The 18430-nt window shown below is 55.5% G+C and overlaps 1 non-coding gene and 1 pseudogene across 1 annotated transcript; both read left to right on the forward strand.

Moving 5' to 3' along the window:
* Positions 1-18430, forward strand: part of LOC127057005 (zinc finger protein 420-like) — a 482458-nt pseudogene that overhangs the window by 406508 nt on the left and 57520 nt on the right.
* On the forward strand, positions 4101-4194 carry TRNAI-UAU (transfer RNA isoleucine (anticodon UAU)). The gene is made up of 2 exons: positions 4101-4138; positions 4159-4194. It is a non-coding gene; the product is annotated as a tRNA-Ile (tRNA).

An 18430-nucleotide genomic window follows, 5' to 3' on the forward strand; every position in this document is an offset into this window, starting at 1 on the left:
CAGCATGATCTGCCTCTGCTCTGAATGTATTCGGAGCAAGTCAGTTTCCCTGTCCCAACATATGTCCTGCCATGTGTCTCTTCTCCTCCATATTCCCTCCAAACCACCCCATTTCTGCTGCACTCCTGGCTGGGTCTCTGCCAACCCCCTTTATCCCCTCCTGCCCCCAATATCTCCCTGCTCCTATAGGTCTAGAGGGCTGGATCCCTCCCTTCTCCCCTCCTTTCCTGCCTTTGGGGGTCTATGGAGATTGCTCTCTTCTCCGCCATCCCCTGTTCTGCTTCCCCATATCCCACTGCCTCTAGGGGTCTACGATGCTGGGTCTCTCTTCCCTCCATTCCCTCCCCTGCCCTCAATATCCCTCTTGGGCTCTATGGGGATGGGTCTCTCTCCCTGCCCCTGTGCTCCCCCCTGCACAGCATGTCCTGGGAGTGACTTAGTTTCCTTGGATCAACATTTCACCGCCCACATGTGTCTCTTCTGTCCTCCAGCTCCCTCCACCCCACCGCATTTCTCCTGCACTCCAGGCTGGGTCTCTGCCAACCCCTCTCCTCTCCTCTTGACCCCAATATCCCCTGCCCCTATGAGTCTATGGGCCTGGGTAACTCCCTCCCCCCATCTCCTCCCCCAATATCTCCCTGCCCCAGGCTGTGATGTGCTATGACGTAGCTGTGACATGTGCTGGGGCCAGGGCAGGCACCAAGGTTTTTACTGCTCCAAGTGGCGGGAAAATGAAAAAAAAGCCACGATCACAATCGGCAGCAGCTTCACTGCGTCGCCTTCTTCTCTGGTGACAATTTGGTGGCAGCTCCTTCCCTCCGAGAGGGACCAAGGGACCTGCCACCGAATTGCTGCCGAAGAGCCCGACGTACCGCCCCTTCCCCTTGGCTGCCCCAAGCACCTGCTTGCTGAGCTGGTGCCTGGAGCCGGCCCTGGCTGGGGCTGTGACGTGCGCTGGGGCTGTGATGTGCTATGACCTGCTCACTCCCCAAGGGTAACTCACTGACTTGAAACCGGCAGGACAGAAGGTGTCACGTGTCCATGGGCGGGGTTATGCAGATGAACAGTGTCTGGCGGCAGTAGGGAGAGCAGCGAGATGAACCGAAGGAGCCGGGCAGAGAGAATTCTTCATGTGTGGACAGAATCTGTGGGGAGTTCGTGTGGGGAGTGCCTGCACCAGAGTCACTTCAGGGCAGTGATTGCCGCTGAGCTACGTAGTGACAAAAGGTGTGTGAATGGGGTATGGTGTCTGGCTGGGAGCAGCTTGTGGTGATAAGAAAAGGGGTGGTAGCAAGAGGTCCTGTCCTAGCACGGGGCGTATACCCTGAGAGGGTGTTTTGTGGAGGCAAGTAGGTTTGAGGGTTTCTTGCAATGATAGGGGGTGTCTGGTGGGTGCAGCTAGAACCCTCCTAACCCCACTAGTTTTCTCTGTGTTGGGGGGGGCAGATTCTGTGATGTCACAGTCCCTGGAGGAGGAGTTTGAATCATAACTCCCAAGTGGGAGAACAACTCCCCCAACTCCTGCTCAGTCTCCACTAGGGGGCTGGGCTGGGCTCTCTAGGAAGGGAAGCACAGGGAAAAACAATCTCCCCTATGGAACCCAGGAGTCCTGGATCCCAGTCCCACTGCTCTAGACCCCCTCCACTTCCAGAGCCAAGCATAGAACCTAGGGGTCCTGGTGTCCAGCCCCTCCCTGCTCTGACCACTAAACCCCACTGCCCTCCCAGGGTGGTGTAGGGGTCACTAGGTCTGTGTCCCAGCTCTGCTAAGGGCCTTGACTGATTTTCCCAAAGTGCTGCCTTTTGAATCTAGGCGACGAAGTGGGGATTCACGCATGAAAGCTCATGCTCCAATACATCTGTTGGTCTTCAAGGAGCCACAGGACTCTTTGCTACTTTTACAGATCCAGAACATTTGCCCCCTCTGCCCGGTCACTGCCCACCCCCGTGTGGGGGCACCAGCACTGTGCTGAGTAGTGATGGAAAATTGTCCAAGCTGGTCCAGGGGAGACGTGTGTGTCCCTGCTGCCCTCTGCTGAGCCCTGCTCTGTGTGTGTGTGTGCGTCTGTGACACTGTATCAGTGTGTTGATGGGCTAACCAGTAGGAAATGGCTTTGCAGGATTTTTGTATTCTGCAGCAAGTGACTGACACACACACGGAAAGGGACTCACACAATCCCAAGAACACTCACACACAACACACCCAGAGGGACATGTTAGTCCAGCTCCCAAAGAGAGAAACAATCACACCCCCAGCCACACTCACAATAACCCCCCCACACACACCATAATGTTGGTGTCATTGGCCCACTCGGGAGGGTGGAAAGCCACTGTGTCTCAATGAAGCCCCCCCTGTTAAGGCCTCAGTGAACCAAAGTCCTTCCATGTTTGAACTCTCAGCGACCTGACAAGCTGGCTTAAAGAATGGAATGTAAAAGCGGCTGACTATCAGCTACAGTGCTGGTACCAAGAGGCACTAATGAGGCCTGTATGCACCTGGCTAGGGGAGTAGGATAATATATCACAGAAACTAGGATGAGATAGTAGTTTAGAGAAGAGTCACTAACAAGATAGATTAGTAGGTGCCAGGAGTGATTTAACTACTTGGGATAATTGCTTCTGTAACATTCACAGGGAAAGATGGGAGGGGGGAAAGGGGGGCATGGGGGGGAATAGAAACGGCTTGGCTAAGTTATGTATAAAAAGAGAGAAACTGTTTGTATCAGTTTGCATGATCTGAGACGTGCCTGTCTCCGTGCATCTGGTTCTGTTTGAGATCTCAAATAAACTTAGTCTGCTTCTCCACCTTGGTGTGTTCTTTGGCGTGAAGCACACCGGGCGACGAACACTCCCACTGTTGCTGTCCTCGGGCACCCTGTGTGCCGGCAACAATAACATTCACAGTTGTGCTCAGAGACACAACTGCACGCAGTTCACTCCCACTGCTCCAAATACAAGGACCTCCTGCCCCACACAGCATATGTCAAGGCCTTTTGAACTCACTGCCACTGGACAGCTACCAATGAGAATGACCCCTTCGTGCTGGATCATCTGCTTGGCCCCCCACTCCCTCTCGGGGCATACTGTGTGGCATGGCTGGGGATTGTGCAATAGCAGGCTGGGGCCGGGTCACTCCACTTCCTGCAGGAAGTAGCCAGCCCCCTGTCCCCCACAGAGGCCTGGGACCAGCCCCCCTCTGCTTCCCCCCACACAGGCCTGGGGCCTCAGCCTGCTCTGCTCCCCTGGCTCCCAAGTTTGGGGAGCGGGGAACCGCCCCACAGCACTCGCCGGCAGCGTGGCTAGGCCTCAGCTCACCTCCACTCTGCCTTCTCCCCGGAGCACGCTGGCACCGCTCCTCTTCTCCTGCCTCCCAGACTTGCTGTGCTAATCAGCTATTTAGTGCGGCAAGCCTGAGAGGGGAGGAGTATTAGAGCGGGGGCAGTGTGCTCAGGGGAGAAGACGGAGCAGAGGTGAGCTGGGACAGGGAGCAGTTCCCCTGCATGCCCCCACCCCCGTTACTTGCTAAGGGCAGCCCTCTCCCTGCACCCCCTGCCCCCTGCCCCAGCTCACCTCCACTCCTACGCTGCCTCTTCCCCCAAAACCCCTCCTCCCGTTCACTGCTCTCGGCCCCCTCCCCACCCTCACTCACCCTTACGGTCATTACAAAGTGGTAATGCAGAGACTTCCCATTTTTAAAAGTCCTGGGGTGTTGTTCCCCCGCTGTTCAGGCACCCCTAGGTCCCTGCACTTCACACAGCTCTCCCTGATTTCAGCTGTTAGTGAGGGAGCCTCACTGCTAGCGCAGACTTGGCAGTTTCTTTTTGAGAGACACTGTCCCAAAGCAGGAGTAATGCTTAGACCTGGTGATCAGTGATTTCAGATCTGTTGGTCTGCAGCAAGACTCTACAGTGAGTCTCAGTCAGCTCTGTTATTACACAGAGAAGAACAAAAGGGTCAAATGGTTCCTGGAAGCCTTAAGAAGAATCCACCCCACCGTGTACAACGCTTGTCGCCACCTGCTCTCAACCCCACTGAGAATGTTTTGGGGTCACTCCTTGGCTTTATCAACCTAAGGGACTGAAAGACTAGCAATTAATAGGTGCTCCAGTGGCGCAATTGGTTAGCGCACAGTACTTATAAGGCAGTGCTGAGAGGAGCTGTGTTGAGGTTGTGAGTTCAAGCCTCACCTGGAGCACTGGTTTTCATTAGCCAAATGGCTTCACCCCCTCATTTGGCCCTGTGGAATGTAAGAATTCTAGCCCTGGGGACATTGAAGCAGGGTCAGAATAAAAAATGTGCCTGCGGGTGGTCCACCAGAGCTGCGCAAGCAGCTGACTGTCTGCAGGCACAACTGGAAGCTCCACCCAAGCTGCAGACCACTGGACTGCCTGCAGGCACCACTGCGGCAGCTCCATGGGAGCTGCCTGCTGCCCCCTCCGAACACCCTGACCCAGGGGACCCCCTGGACGGCAGGCTGCTGTGGTGGCCCCCTGACCCAGGGAACACCCTGGGTTGCTGGCTGCTGCTGGCAGCTCAGACTCCCTCTCTGTCCCAGCAGCAGCGGCTGCTCAACCATTTAAAAAAAAATTGGAGGCACTTTTTGGCGCCCCCAAATCTCAGAGCCCTAGGCAACCGCCTAGTCCGCTTAAATGGTTGCACCGGCTCTGCTTCACTTATTACCTCCTCTCCAGAGTGCAGGTCAGAATCTACAATCCTTTCTTCCCCCACCAGCCCCTGTGCCAGGATCCCTCCAGCAGAGCCTGGAATCCTGCCCATCCTTGACCCCTGAGCCTGGAGGGAGAGGAGCAAGGAGCCATTTTTAGAGGGCTTTCCCCTTCCCTGGCTCTTGTCACGCAGATAGCAAGCAGCAAAAGACCATAAGTCCGCAGTGCAGACAAAGGGATGTTTACTGGGGTTAGTTTCCAAGCAAGCAGATTCCAAAGTCCTTCACACCAGTCAGGCTTATCTCTATACACTGACAGAGTCTGTTCCCCAGTGTTCCCTTCCCAGCTCTGACACCACAGAGCGTTTACCCCACATCCCTACATACAATTTTTTCCTGAGTGCTGGCTGGTGAGTCTTGCCCACATGCTCAAGGTTTAGCAGATCACCATATTTGGGGTCAGGAAGGAATTTTCCTCCAGGGCAGATTGGCAGAGACCCTGGGGGGGTTTCACCTTTCTCTGCAGCGTAGGGCACGGGTCACTTACTGGAGGATTCTCTGCACCTTGAAGTCTTTAAACAATGAGTTGAGGACTTCAATAGCTCAGACATAGTTCAGGGGTTTGTTACAGGAGTGGGTGGGTGAGAGTCTGTGGCCTGCGTTGTGCAGGAGGTCGGACTAGACGATCATAATGGTCCCTTCTGACCTTAAAATCTATGAGTCTATGAGCTCTGACAATGCAGAGTGTTTACCCCACGTCCCCCTTCCCAGTTCTGACATTGCAGAGCCTCGCCTGTGTCCCTGTTCCCCGTTCCCTGTTCCCATCCCCCCATTAGCAATCATGATTCCAATTTCCCCGCCAACTGCCTGTTTGACCCCAGTTTATACAGTAATATTCTCAGCGAGACCTTAACCAATCATTTTACTGAAATGTAATTAACCAATTCTAACCCATTGTAACAGAATTCTCTAACCAATTACATCCCACTCCCCTAATTAACTTACACCCAGCAAAATTAATTCTGCAGCAGACAGAAACAATTAGAGAACCAGACAGATTGACACTAGAAAAACGGGGACCAGAAAGATAAACCCTACAGAAATGAGGGTTTCACAACTGCAACCAATGAGAAGGGATTTCTTGCCAGACCAGATGCTCCCTTAAGATCATGCATCCGACGAAGTGGGTATTCACCCACGAAAGCTCATGCTCCAATACATCTGTTAGTCGATAAGGTGTCACAGGACTCTTTGCTCCTTGAGATCTGTTTCTTTATCTGGTGGTGATGGGCACTATCGGGACAGGATTGTCTTCCTAACAGCCCAACCCCACCTTAGTTCAGTGTGACGGGTTTGGGAGGTGAGGATGTGACCGTTCGCTTCCCAGTTTATGGCTGTCCTTGCTGCTTAGCCAAAGGCCTTAGCCTATGAACAAGGGCTCATACTCTCCTAGGGAGAGAAGGCCCAGACACAGGCAGACTGGGATTTTGGTTCTTTGTTTTATACCCCTGTCACTAGCTAAGCGATAAAAATACCCCTAAGTTCTTAAAGTCTAGGCCTGTACAGGCAGCCTGAATATCTCTATTCTAACAGCCATCGGTCCCTGTGGAAAAATGATCTATTCAGGGTTGTCCCTAGACATTTTGGTGCCCTACACAGCACCCCCGTCGCCCAGCTCGAGCTGGCAGAGCGGAGCAGTCTGGGGCCAGGTCACTCCACCTCCCGCTGGCCGGTAATTGCAGGGCAGGCCCGACCCCACACTCATGGAGTGGTGGGAAGTGGAGTGATCCGGCCCTAGCTCGCTGCACTCTGCTCCCAGCCTTGGAAGTTGGGGGGGTGGCTGGAAACGCCCCCCCCCCCACGCTCACCAGTGGCATGGCTGGGAGCTGGTGGAGCAGAGCAGGCTGGGGCCAGGTCGTTCCACTTCTCACCGCCCAGTGAGTGCAAGGTGCGCCTGATCCCTCCTGCAGTCCACCGGGATGTAGCTCAGGGGAAGGGGCGGAGTTGGAAGGGGTGAATGGAGTGGAGCAGTGATGGGAAGAGGCAGGGTCGGGGCTTTGTGGAAGAGGCAGAGCAGGGGCAGCTTTCCTGGCCGGCTCAGGCAGCCAGGGGATCAGGCTGGCCACTGGAGCAGTACACAGCTGCTTAGGGCAACAGGAAAAATGGGGCAATTTGGTGCCTCCACATCCGTTCACCAGGCAGTGTCCCTGTAGTGTGTGCTGTCTTCATAGGTCCTTTCTCAGTCTTTCTCACCCTCTCATCTTGAGTCTCCTGTGTCCCCTGCTTTCAAGCACAGACTCACTCTGGCTGTTCAGGAGAGGGGAGGACCATGCCTATGTGTGGCCAGCAGACAGCGACAAAGACCCCCAGCCAGCCTGCTCCCTGCCATGCCAAACACCCACTGAAGGTCACCCACAGACCAGCATGCGGGGCGGCTGTTGATGCTCTGTGGTCAACATCAGAAGAAAGTAGGAAAGCAGGGCCAGCCCCCGTGGTGGGGCCTCTTACTGTTCCCACTCAAGGTGCTCACTTTTGCAGTGGGGCAGGAGATTTTACCCCAAGAGGCTTTTCCCCAACTGGTGAGAAGCAGAAAAACACCCAGGCTCCCAAGGTGCTATGTAGTAAACCCCCTCAAGCACAGGGACAGGCGCACATTTGGAAGAGGGAAACTGCTCTACACGCTAGCCCAGGCAGCTGCCCATTATCTTTGGCAAGTCAGGAATGGCAAAGGCTAGACTGGAAGCACTTGGGTCAAATGCCCCAGCCTTTGTGACACCCAAGCCCCAGCTCCTTCCTGGGGCTCTAGCTGAAGCCAGAGCATTGGCCTGAGCAGCCAAGAAGAGGTTTCAGCCCTGAAGAGGGCAGGCTTTTCAGCACAATGGTAAAACTGCACAAGCACAACGGGACTTGACCCCTCAATCGCCTAATCCAAAGTCAGATGCCTTATCCATTAGGCCACATGGTCATATAAGAAAAATGACTCCAGGTACTTCTTTTTAGAAGACGGACACTGTGTTTCTCAGACTCGGGTCATCTACTGAGGGAGGCCAAGACTCTCTGGGCACAAGAAGTCGAGTTCCTAGCGAGATGTGAGGCTTAATTCTATGGAACCAGGTGCAGGACTTTGGCAGGGAGGCTCAGACATGGGGGATTGAAGTGCAGCAGATGGACCGGCTATCTAGGTACAGAGATTTAGTCACTCTGAGGCACAGGAGGGAGGAGAAGGAGGAATCCTGCTGATGGTCAGTGGCTGTGCAGAAAAAAGGGTGTTGATTCTCCCATCCTAAATGGGCTGGTTGGTTTGACCCTTGTCCCCTCTGCAGAGCACAGTGGAGACTGCGGTTCACCGTTTGTGGGGCAGGAGGGCACAGGTGCAGGGCACTGGGCTCCGATGCACCTGGAAGGCAGCTCTGGTGGGGTGGGGCAGGGCAGGGCTTGTGGTTTACGTTCTGCGTTGCCTGGTGCTGGGCCATTGCACAATCCCCAGCTATGCTGCACAGCCCACAGCAAGAGGTGGTGGGGGGCCAAGCAGATGATCCAGCAGCAGGGGGGAGAGGATATGTGGTTGCGGGGAGGAAAGGCCTTGGGCTGCACTGGGGGAGTGCAGAGCGGGGGTGACACCCCAGAAACCTGCAGCAAAGGGACAGGCGGGCTGGGTGGATAGAAGAGGCAGTGAGCCTAAAAGGGGAGTGGGGTCTAATGGTCAGAGCAGGGAGGGGGCTGGGTGCCAGGATCTCTGGGTTCTACCCTTGGCTCTGGGAGTGGAGGGGGGTCTCGAGGTGAGAGCAGGGGGACTCGGAGCCAGGACTCCTGGGTTCCATAGTGGTGGCTGGTTTTTCCTCTGTCTCCCTCCCTAGAGGTCCTAACCCAGTCCCCTGGTGGAATCTGACTGGGGGAGGGGATTGCCCTGCCACTCTAGACTTGTGATTCAAACCCCTCCCCGCATGGGCTCTGACATCACGGAATCTCCCCCCCAAGTCAGAAAGTAGGAACCCCTACTCACATGCAGAGGAAGCTAGTGAGTTTCTTGAGGGTCTCTGGCAGAGATGACAGCACCCACCAGACACTCACTCATGGTTGCAAGGAGACCCTCCTGCACAGCCCCCTACTACAAGGAGCCCAACCAGGGTCACAAGGTGAGATGGGGTCGCAGTGGCAGGAAGGAGGCAGAGCTGGGGGTGGTGCCAGGTCCGGTACTGGCTACACAGCAAAAACCACACTGCTCTGTTACATATTTCCCAAGGTTATGGCTGAATACAGGGTTTGGAATGATATCAGGGAAATATTTTGTTTCCAAATAGACTCCCTATACCAAATGACTGTGCTAATATGCTCCCCCTGCGCCCCTCCCCCATTATTTCAGGATCCGAGCATCTTCCTAATTCGCAGGGTAATTCTACTCCCAGGCTCGTGCGAGGGTGGGAAGCGCCACCAGCCCCATTTCCCGGACGGGAGAACTGATGCCCAGGGAGGCTGAGTGATGTGCCCAAGGACACCCAGGAAGTCTGTGGCAGAGCAAAGCATGTTTCTGCCTCCCCCCTCCTGGGTCTGGCCTGCTCCTGGGTCACTGTATGTTGCAGGGGCGGGGCCTCGGGGCAAGGGGCAGAGCAGGGGCAGGGTCTCGGGAGAAGGAGCAGTGGGAGGGCGGGTCTTGGAGGAATGTGAGGGCTGGGTCTCAGGTGAATGGGTGGTGCAGGGGCGGGGTCTTGGGGGGAAGAGGCAGTGTGGGGCAGGGAATCCGGAGAATGGGCAGTGTGGCATTGCGGACTTCGGGGAAGAGGCAGTGTGAGGGCAGGGTCTCGGGGCAAAGGGGAAGGATTTTGGCGAGGTCTCAGCAAAGAGGTGATGTAGGGATGGGGATTCAGGGAAATGGGTGGTGAAGGGGCGGGGACTCGAGGGAAGGGGCAATGCTGGGGTTGGGACTGGGGGAAGGGGCAGTGCAGGGGCGGGGTCTCGGGGGGAAGGATGGTGCAGGGGTGAGGTCTCAGGAAAAGGGGCGGGGACTGGGGGTAGGGGTGGTGCAAGGGCAGGGCCTCAGGGGAAGGGACGATGCAGAGATGGGGGTTAGGGGAAGGGGCGGGGCCTCAGGGGAAGGGACAATGGGGGGCAGGGATTAGAGGGAACAGGCAGCGCAGGGGCGGGGCCTTGGGGCAATGCGAGCACAGGGTCTCGGGTGAATGGGTGGTGTAGGGGTGGGATCTCAGGGGGAAGGGGTGGTGCAGGGGCAAGGTCTCAGGGCAATGTGAGGGCGGGGTCTCAGGGTGAATGGGTGGTGAAGGGGCAGGCTCTCGGGGGGAAAGGGAAGCTCAAGGGCAGGAACTCTGGAGAAGGGGCAATGTGAGGGCGGGGGTGGGTCCTTGGGGAAAGGGCGCAGGGGAGGGGTGTATTGGGGAGGGGCAATGCAGGAGTGTGGATTTGGGGGAAGGGGCAGAGTGAGGGTGGGGTATTGGGGAAAAGGGGCAATGCAAAGGCGGTGCCTTGGAGGAAGGGGGAGTGGCAGGGCTTTGGGGAAAGGGGCAGGGATTAGGGGGAACAGGTGATGTGAGGCCAGGACCTCGGGGGTAGGAGCATGGTGGGGGCAGGACCTTAGGGGCGGGAGGGCAGGGGCAGGGCTTTGGGGGAGGGTGGAGCTCGGGGGGCTTGGGGAATGAGAAGGATTAATTCAGTTCAGTGGCAGGTCTGTTTGCGGGTGACACTGGTACTGCAGTGGGTGTTTAAAGCCGGGCTGACCCGAGGGAGGAGGATGGGGCTGGATGGCTGGGCACAGCGGGAGTTCGGGGAGTGACAAGTAACCAGTTACAAGGCTCATCGGACATACCCAGAAACCAGCTCACACCCAGATGGGGGGTTAAAGCCCCAGTAAACAAGGGGCGCTGGGAACATCCCCGCGGTGCAGACAAATGTACCAAGTCACCAGACAGAAACAGACCTGGCACTGATCTGCCCCGCACAGACCTGGCCGGCGCCAGGGTTGCCGGGCGGCATTTTGGCGGTGGGAGCTTCGCCCCCCACCCTGGTCCTCGGCCTTTGCCGATCAGCTGCTTTGTGTGGGGGTGAAAGGGGCGAAGCGGCGCAGCACGTTCCTACGCGGAGCAGTTTCATACACTGCTGGAGCTCTCTGGGGGCCTTCAACCTCCCCCAACCTTCCCCCTAGTGTCCCCCCATCTACTGTGACTCTCCTGCCAGCACCGCCCCCTCCTCTCCCTCTGTAGGGCCCCAGCAGCCCCTTCAACCTCCAACAACCTGCCCCCCAGTGTCCCCCCCATCCGCTGTGACTCTCCTGCCAGCACCACCCCCTCCTCTCCCTCTGTAGGGACCCAGCAGCTCCTTCAAGCCCCCCAAACTGCCCCCCAGTGTCCCCCCATCTGTTGTGACCCTTTCGCCAGCCCCACTCCCATCTGTGGGGATCCCTCAGCCCCCAGTGTCCCCTCTGCCATTGTGTACACTCTACCTGGCCTTTCCCTTCGCCCTCGACCTCCTCCTCCCCTACCATCCGTAGCACCCCGACACCGAACTTCTCCTCTTGCCCCACCCCCAACATCCTCCTTCTCGTCCTCAGCACCCCACACACCCTTCCTCCTCCCTCGCCCATCCCTGTCCTCAGCGCCCCACCTTTAATTGCCTCCAACCCATTTCTCATTGCTGGGCCCCACTTTCCCATCCCCCCACTCTTCCAGTCCATCCCCAGGGTGTGAGGTTCCTCATCTTCAATCTCTGCTACACCCAAACCTGCCAGGTTCCCCTTTTCAACCACTGTGGGGTCGTCCAACCCGCCGACACCCATCCACTCTGGGCTCTCTAAATCCCACATTCCCACAACGCACCTTGGTAACCCCTCCCTCTTCTATCCCTAATCCCCCTATTCCCTTCCCTTGAGTCCTCCTGAACACCCCAACTCACAGTCAGGCCCCTACATACGTCCCAGTCACTCATTCACATGCTGTGCTAGTTCTTCAGGGACCCCCACAGCCCACCAAACTTCTCCATCCATGAGCCCCATGGACCTGTGGCCGGGAAGGTGAGGAAACTCCCACTTTGGCTGGGCTGGGTGTGGGTGTTAATCTTTTCCTGTCTTGTGTGTGCTGTGCTCACAAAGGCTTTTTGCTCCTCCAGGGTGGGGTGTGGTTTTGGCCGAAGATTAGGTGTTTTGGTACCCTGTGGATGCTGTGTAGTGTCTGGAATGGGGCGTGTGTGTTCCTATCATGCCCCTTCCCCTCTGCATGCAGAGCTGAGGACAGACTGGTCTGAGGAGCAGAGCAGGAGCTCTGGGAAGGAGAAGAGCAATATGAAGATGGAGTCTAAGATGAGGCCAGTTAACTTCTGTGGAGGGAGACATGCTGGACAGCGCCAAGGATTGGGGAGACAAGCAGGTGTGAGCCCCGGGCTCAGATTTCTAATTGTAGCTGTGATGGCAGAATGGGAGGAGGGTTGAAGCCGAAGCCCTGGGGTGCAGGAGTAGCAAGAAGAGGAGCCTCACCACCATTGCTTTTTCTTTTCCTCTTGCGTTGTGTTTCATACCAAGGGAAAAGAAGACGCGGGGATGGAGTCCAGCCCTGAGGTGAGATGGAAAGTGATCGAGAGCAGTGACAGCACGAATCCTGTTGATTCCAGGCAAGACCTGCCCAACTGGGACGAGAGTAACCGTCTCTGTCAGTGAGATGTGTATCTGGTTTGGGAAGGGCTCTGGTCACAGGCCTCCTGGCTCCAGGCAGGGACTTCTCATTACCTGGATGTGGGTTTCTGGACTATCTGTGGCTTCAAGGGAGATGATGTTGCCATTTGCGAGGGCTGATCATCTCTCTGGCCAGGAGTGGTGTGTGCTCCCTAGCAGAAAGTTGGATCCATGAGGGTGACTCCCTGTTGTGAATTTCTTTCATCCTCCTAGGTTTCTCTCTCTGTGTTAGCCAACTTTCACTCAAACTCTCTCTCTCTCTCTCTCTCTCTCTCTCCTTTTATGGCCACCTGTCATGTTCAGTTGCCTGCATTCTCTTCCTCTGCTCCCCCTCCCCCAGTCTCCTATGGGCTCAGCTGGGTCTATCTGCCCATGGGCAGGGTGTCTGCCATACTAGGAAGGATGTGTCCTGCCTGCCAGGATAAGGGGGTTGCTCCTCCCATCCCCTATCTTCGGGAAGACCTCATTGCTGTAACTGGGTCACAGCATGAGTGGCCATTCATGTCTTTGGGGCTGTGAGGTCTGAGACTGAGAAGGGTGGGCTCACAGTCATGGCTTTGGGCAGAGGAGAAGTGGGGCTGGGATTAGAGATGCCCCTTATCACCTGCTAGCTCCGTTACTACATCACCCAAAAGCCTCGCTAAGAGTCCACTATGCCTTCTTGTGCTGGGCACTGCAGAGACAATTAGAGGGACAGCAGGATGCATGAGGAAATAGATGAGTGTGTGAGGCAGATGGGTGAAGGGATGTGTGTGGCATACATTGGGGACGGATGAGGGGTTGAGGGTTGGATGGACAGCGGGACAGATGGAGAGCTGCAGGGATGGATGGTGATGTCAGAGGCTGGACTTGTGATGGGTTCAGCTCATGGCCGCTGGCTCTGTCATCTCCTGCCCACATCTGCCTCTCTGAATCTACCCCTGTCTCTCGCAGGCAGCACTCAGCAGAGTTTGGCCCTGTTGTTTCACTGGTGCCTACATCCAGGGCACACCTGTGCGTAATGTGCTCCTGGAGAGCTCAGGCAGGGAGAAGTGTGTGGCTCTCTGCTGCTGAACCAGCTACTCCAAAGAGTGCTGCAGATCTCCCCCTCCTTGGGCAACAAGACCCTGGCCGAGGGGTTCCCTGTCCCTTCTCGCTGCCAAAGCAACCTGCTCAGCGCAGAAACCGAGGTCACCTGTCTCCGCCCAGCCTCTAGCTGGAGCTGCTCCAGCCCCAAATTGCTGGTATCCAGCCTGGCTGGAGTTGGTGTGATGTCCTAGCAGAGTCCATTCTTTCTCCCCGGTAGATTATGATTTTCCCCACTGCAGTTAGTTGCTCTTTCTCTGCTTCCCCATAACCCCTCCCCAGCGATAGTGACCTCTGCTGGCCAGGCACGGGAGTGTCCTGTAGGTGCCTTCTTGTAGGAGCAGTGACTCCTGGTGGCGAGGGGCAGCAATGCCTGGCATTTATCCCCCCTATCATTGCTGCAGCGACCCCTGGTGTGGCAACTGAGGTCAGTTGTCTATGTGACCCCACCACTGCCATTGCGCCTGCGAGCGCTGGTGGGTAGGTGAGGCAGGGCCCTGTATGTATATCAGTCATTGGGGCAGGGCCCTCTGCATATCCCACTCTCATCTCGGTGACTTGTGTTGCCCAGATGGGGCAGTCTCCTGTGTGTATTTACTCCCCCCAACCCCTGCATTGGGCCTGTGACCACTGGTAGCCAGAGGAGTCAGTGCCCAAGGTGTATTCTTCACCTCCCCCAAGGTGGCAGGGTGCCTGGGTGGCTGTGTCAAGCAGTGCCCTGGGTATCTTCCAACCCCTTTGTGGTAGTGAGCCCTGCTTCTGGTGTGTATCACTCCCCCACTAGGGATGTGCACTGGTGGCCAAGTATGGCAGTGCCCTTTGTGTAGTCCCCCCCACCCCACAGGGTGACCAGATACAAAGTGTGAAGAATCGGGACGGGGTGGAGGATAATAGGCACCTACATAAGAAAAAGCCTCGAATATCAGGACTGTCCCTATCAGGGCCATCCTTAGGATTTATGGTGCCCCAGGCGGGATTATTAAACTGGTGCCCCTGTGCCTGTCTTGCCCTTAGCAACACAAACATAAGCTTACAATATTGGAAAACTTGCCACATGCATGTTACTAAAACCAGTTTAACTTAATTAAGCACACTGTAATGCTGATGAACTAGCACTAAAATAAAAAATTCTGATTTGACAGAATGATGCAAATATCATTTTTTAAATTTTTCAACATTTTATTGGAAATTTATATGAAGAGGTATTGAAACAAGGATTAGTTTTTAATTAAAAGCAATCTTTCTGGCTTTTTTGGCTGCAGAATCAGTAATAATGTCATCGTATGACAAAGACAAAGTCATGTCTTGTTTGATTGCAAGAATAGCAAGACCAGTCAAATGATCCTGACTCATTGTAGAGCGGAGATAGTTTTTAATGAGCTTTAGTTTTGAGAAACTCCATTCTCCTGATGCTACTGTTACAGGAATTGTCAGTAGAATATGAGTGGCAAGTTTGCTGGTATGAATAAACTGTACAATGTCCATCATCGATTTTGCATGTGGCAACAACTCAATTATTCGTACAGTTCAAGTCCATTTAAATCAAAATGATCACCATGCTTCAGGAGGCTCTCTAGGTCAGGGGTCCTCAATGTTGTGCCCACAGGGGCCTCTCAGTGCAACCGCGTACTGGCCGGAGGACGAGCATCTGCCGAAATGATCGCTGAAATTTGGCGGCATTTCGGCGCCGGCACCTCTGGATGACACTGCTTGCCGCCGAATTTCAGCAGCATTTCAGCGGATGCTCATCCACCACCACGGTCCTTCGTCTGGCGCCCGCCAGACGAAAAAAGTTGGGAACCACTGCTCTAGGTTCTTGCACTTTGTCATTAGTTGCTCTTGTTTTCCTATTTTGTTGAATTTAGTCCCGCTCAGCCTGTTGCCAGCTGAGTGAATGGAACCGCAGGCCGACAGCGGGTTGAGTGGCTGAGCCAGGGTCTCAGCCGCCGGCCTTCTCAGCCCGTTGCCAGCCTGGGATTCCTTGTTGGTCTCCAGGCCAGCAGCGGGTGCTGAGTGGGGCTGGCAGCCGGGACCCCGAGTGGCAATGGGGCAGCAGCAGGAGCTCCGGGGCAACGGTGAGCTGAGCCGCTCAGCCTGCAGCTACGTGTCATCAAAAATCAGCTCGCATGCCATCTTTGGCACATGTGCTGTAGGTTGCCGACCCCTGCTCTATACGCTAATAAGGAGATGAGCATATTAGTTGTTGGAGGGTTCTATTTGGCAGTAACAGGGCTATAGGAAAGTCAGTCAACATTTTTTGTTTCTCTGATGAAAACTGGCCCACCCCCTTCCCCATACCAAACTTGTCATAAATAATTGTCAACAACTTAATTTCCTGGTTTTGGCTAAGATATTGATTTTTAAAATATATAGATATATTATATATAGAAATTGAATTCAGGATTGTTAACAAGCATTTTTGGCAAACAAATTTGCTCAATGATAATCAAAATGGCAACACAGTACTTCTTTCATGCTTGGCTCACCCCCCCCCCCAGCCTGCTGGTTCAACAGCTGCAGTAGAAAAAGAGATACGTGGAAAACTGCAGGACCCCAAAATCCACCTCTTGGGGTGCAGAGTGGCAACAGCAGCAGCAAACCCTCAGGTCCGATCACACACCAATGGGCACCACCGCCAGCCCAACGGACCATGGTGAAGTTAGCACAGCAACTGATCTCAGGGACAGGGCACTCATGGAGCCACAGCAGCTCATCCTGCCCTATGCAGCTCCCCCCTGATGAGACATATCACTGCCTGTACAGGGGAAAGACGTGCTCCCCAGCTAAGGTGACTAAATCCAGATGTCCTGATTTTATAGGGCCAGGACCAAAATTTGGGACTTTGTCTTATATAGGCACAAATTACCCCAACCTAGGGTGACTAGATAGCAAGTGTGAAAAAGCAGGACGGGAGGTGGGGGGCAATAGCAGCCTGTATAAGAAAAAGACGCCAAAATTGGGACTGTCCCTATAAAAATGGGACATCTGCTCACCCTACCCCATCCCCCTGTCCTGATTTTTCGCACATGCTATCTGGCTATCCCCAGCCCAGCCATGTGTGACAATTCCAATCCTGGCTGCCTGCGAGGAAGTGAGTTACTGTCACTGTCATTCCTCAGCAGGTAGGCAGCCAGCTTCACCTTCCCCCCCAGCACCTCACCCAACACAGCCCTGACAGCCCTCAAGCTGGGGGAAAGAGTTACACTCACAGGTGAGTTCCTTCTCCCACCTCTTCCCAGAGACTTCCCAGCAGCCAATACCCTCCCTAAGATTGTGCTGCATTCAGCTCTCTCTAGGACCCAGCAGCCCTGCTCTTACATTCTCCACTGCTTCCCATCTGTCCGGGCTCCCGGAAGAGTGGTGCCCCCAGACCTAGTGGTGCCCTAGGCGGCTGCCTGTTCTGCCTATGGCTAAGGAAGGCCCTGGTCCCTATAAAATCGGAACATCTGGTCACTCTATCCCTTCTACCCCTGTGCCAGGTATGGCAGGCACTGATCCCTGGCATCCCTGTGGGGCAATACCCTCTGTATATCCCCCAATTGGGGCAGTGACACCTGCTGGTCAGGTGGGGCAGTGCCCTGTGTGTGTGTCCCCTATCTAGGTAGTGACCCCGATGGCTAAGTGAGGCAGTGGCCTTTGATTTCCTCTTCTCTCCCCAGCCCCCTCTCTCTCTGGGGTAGGGCCCCCAGTGGGAGAACTCCCCGATGTGTATCTCTACTAACTGGAGCAGTAACCTCCCCGTGGTGCCCTGTTGTAGCAGTGCCCTATTGGTATCTCCCTCCCCCTCTCCCCACGCCATTGTGGTAGTGGCCACGTCAGGTAGTGGCCTGTTTATCATCTCCCCCACACCAGCACCATTGCAGCAGTGCCACCTGGTGGCCATGTGCTGCAGTGCCCTGCCTGTATCCCCCCCTCCCACCATTGCTGCAGTGACCCCAGGTATCCAGTTTGATTATTAGCCTGTGTGTACCTCACCTCTTGGGGCAGTAACGTGTGGGGTTAGCTAAGACAGAGCACAGTCTGTGACGTCTGGTGGCCATGTAGGGCAGTGGCCTGTATGTACTATCTCCTCTGGAGCGGTGACCACTGGTGTCTTGGTGTTAAGATGCAGCCACCTCTCGGTTACGTGGTGGGGCTGTTTACAGGACAGTGGGGCAGCCCCCCCATTCCAGGAAGTAGGGGAAAGTCTGGTGTTCGGGGCAGAGCGTTCCACCTTCTATCGAACTGTGATGCTCTGAGCACCTTTCCCTTCCATGAAGAAGACCCTGTGTGACTCCAAAGCTGGTCCAGTAACAGGTATCACCTCAGCTGCCTTGTCTCTCTGGTATTCTGGCCAGTGTCTAACTTCCTCTTCACTGTTGGTCTTCAAACCTCCTCCAAGCCTCCCCACCCAGTCCCTTAAGATGCCAAACCTCCCCTGGAGCCCAACCAAGGGGGGGCACCCCACCTGAAATCCCTACGGCACCATGGGAGTGGTAATGTCCACTGCCTCCATCTCCCACCAGCCAGGACAGATCCTACAGCACCATAGGAGTGGTCGTGTCTCCTGTTTCCATTTCCTGACAGCTGCTGCCAGGCCCAGCCCAGACTTCCCATTTCTGGTGTGAATCTGGAAGCAGATGCTGCCATGAGGCGGTGCCGGGAAGGGTGGTGCTGGTGTCAGGAGAAAGCAGGAGGAGTAGGTGGGTCTGTGCTACTGCGGGGAGGTGCTGCCCTTGCTGTGAAAGGGCCCCACTATTAGAAGAGATGTCATTTCCCTGCCCTGCCACACTCTGCACCAGCCCCTGCTTATCACGGGAGCAGGGCTGGCTCCAGGCACCAGCGTAGGAAGCAGGTGCTTGGAGCAGCCAATTCAAAGGGGCGGCCCGTCCGGTATCGGGGCTGCACATCTGGGTCTCTGGCGGAAATTCGGCGGCGGGTCCCCCATTCCCTGTCAGTCCTTGAGCTGCCGCCAAATGTCTACCAAAGAGGAAGGGAGGGAGAACTCACCACTGAACTGCCTCAGAAGAAGCAGTGTGGTTGAGCTGCCGC

Source organism: Gopherus flavomarginatus, chromosome 8 (genome assembly GCF_025201925.1).
Source record: "Gopherus flavomarginatus isolate rGopFla2 chromosome 8, rGopFla2.mat.asm, whole genome shotgun sequence".
Classification (NCBI taxonomy): Eukaryota; Metazoa; Chordata; order Testudines; family Testudinidae; genus Gopherus; species Gopherus flavomarginatus.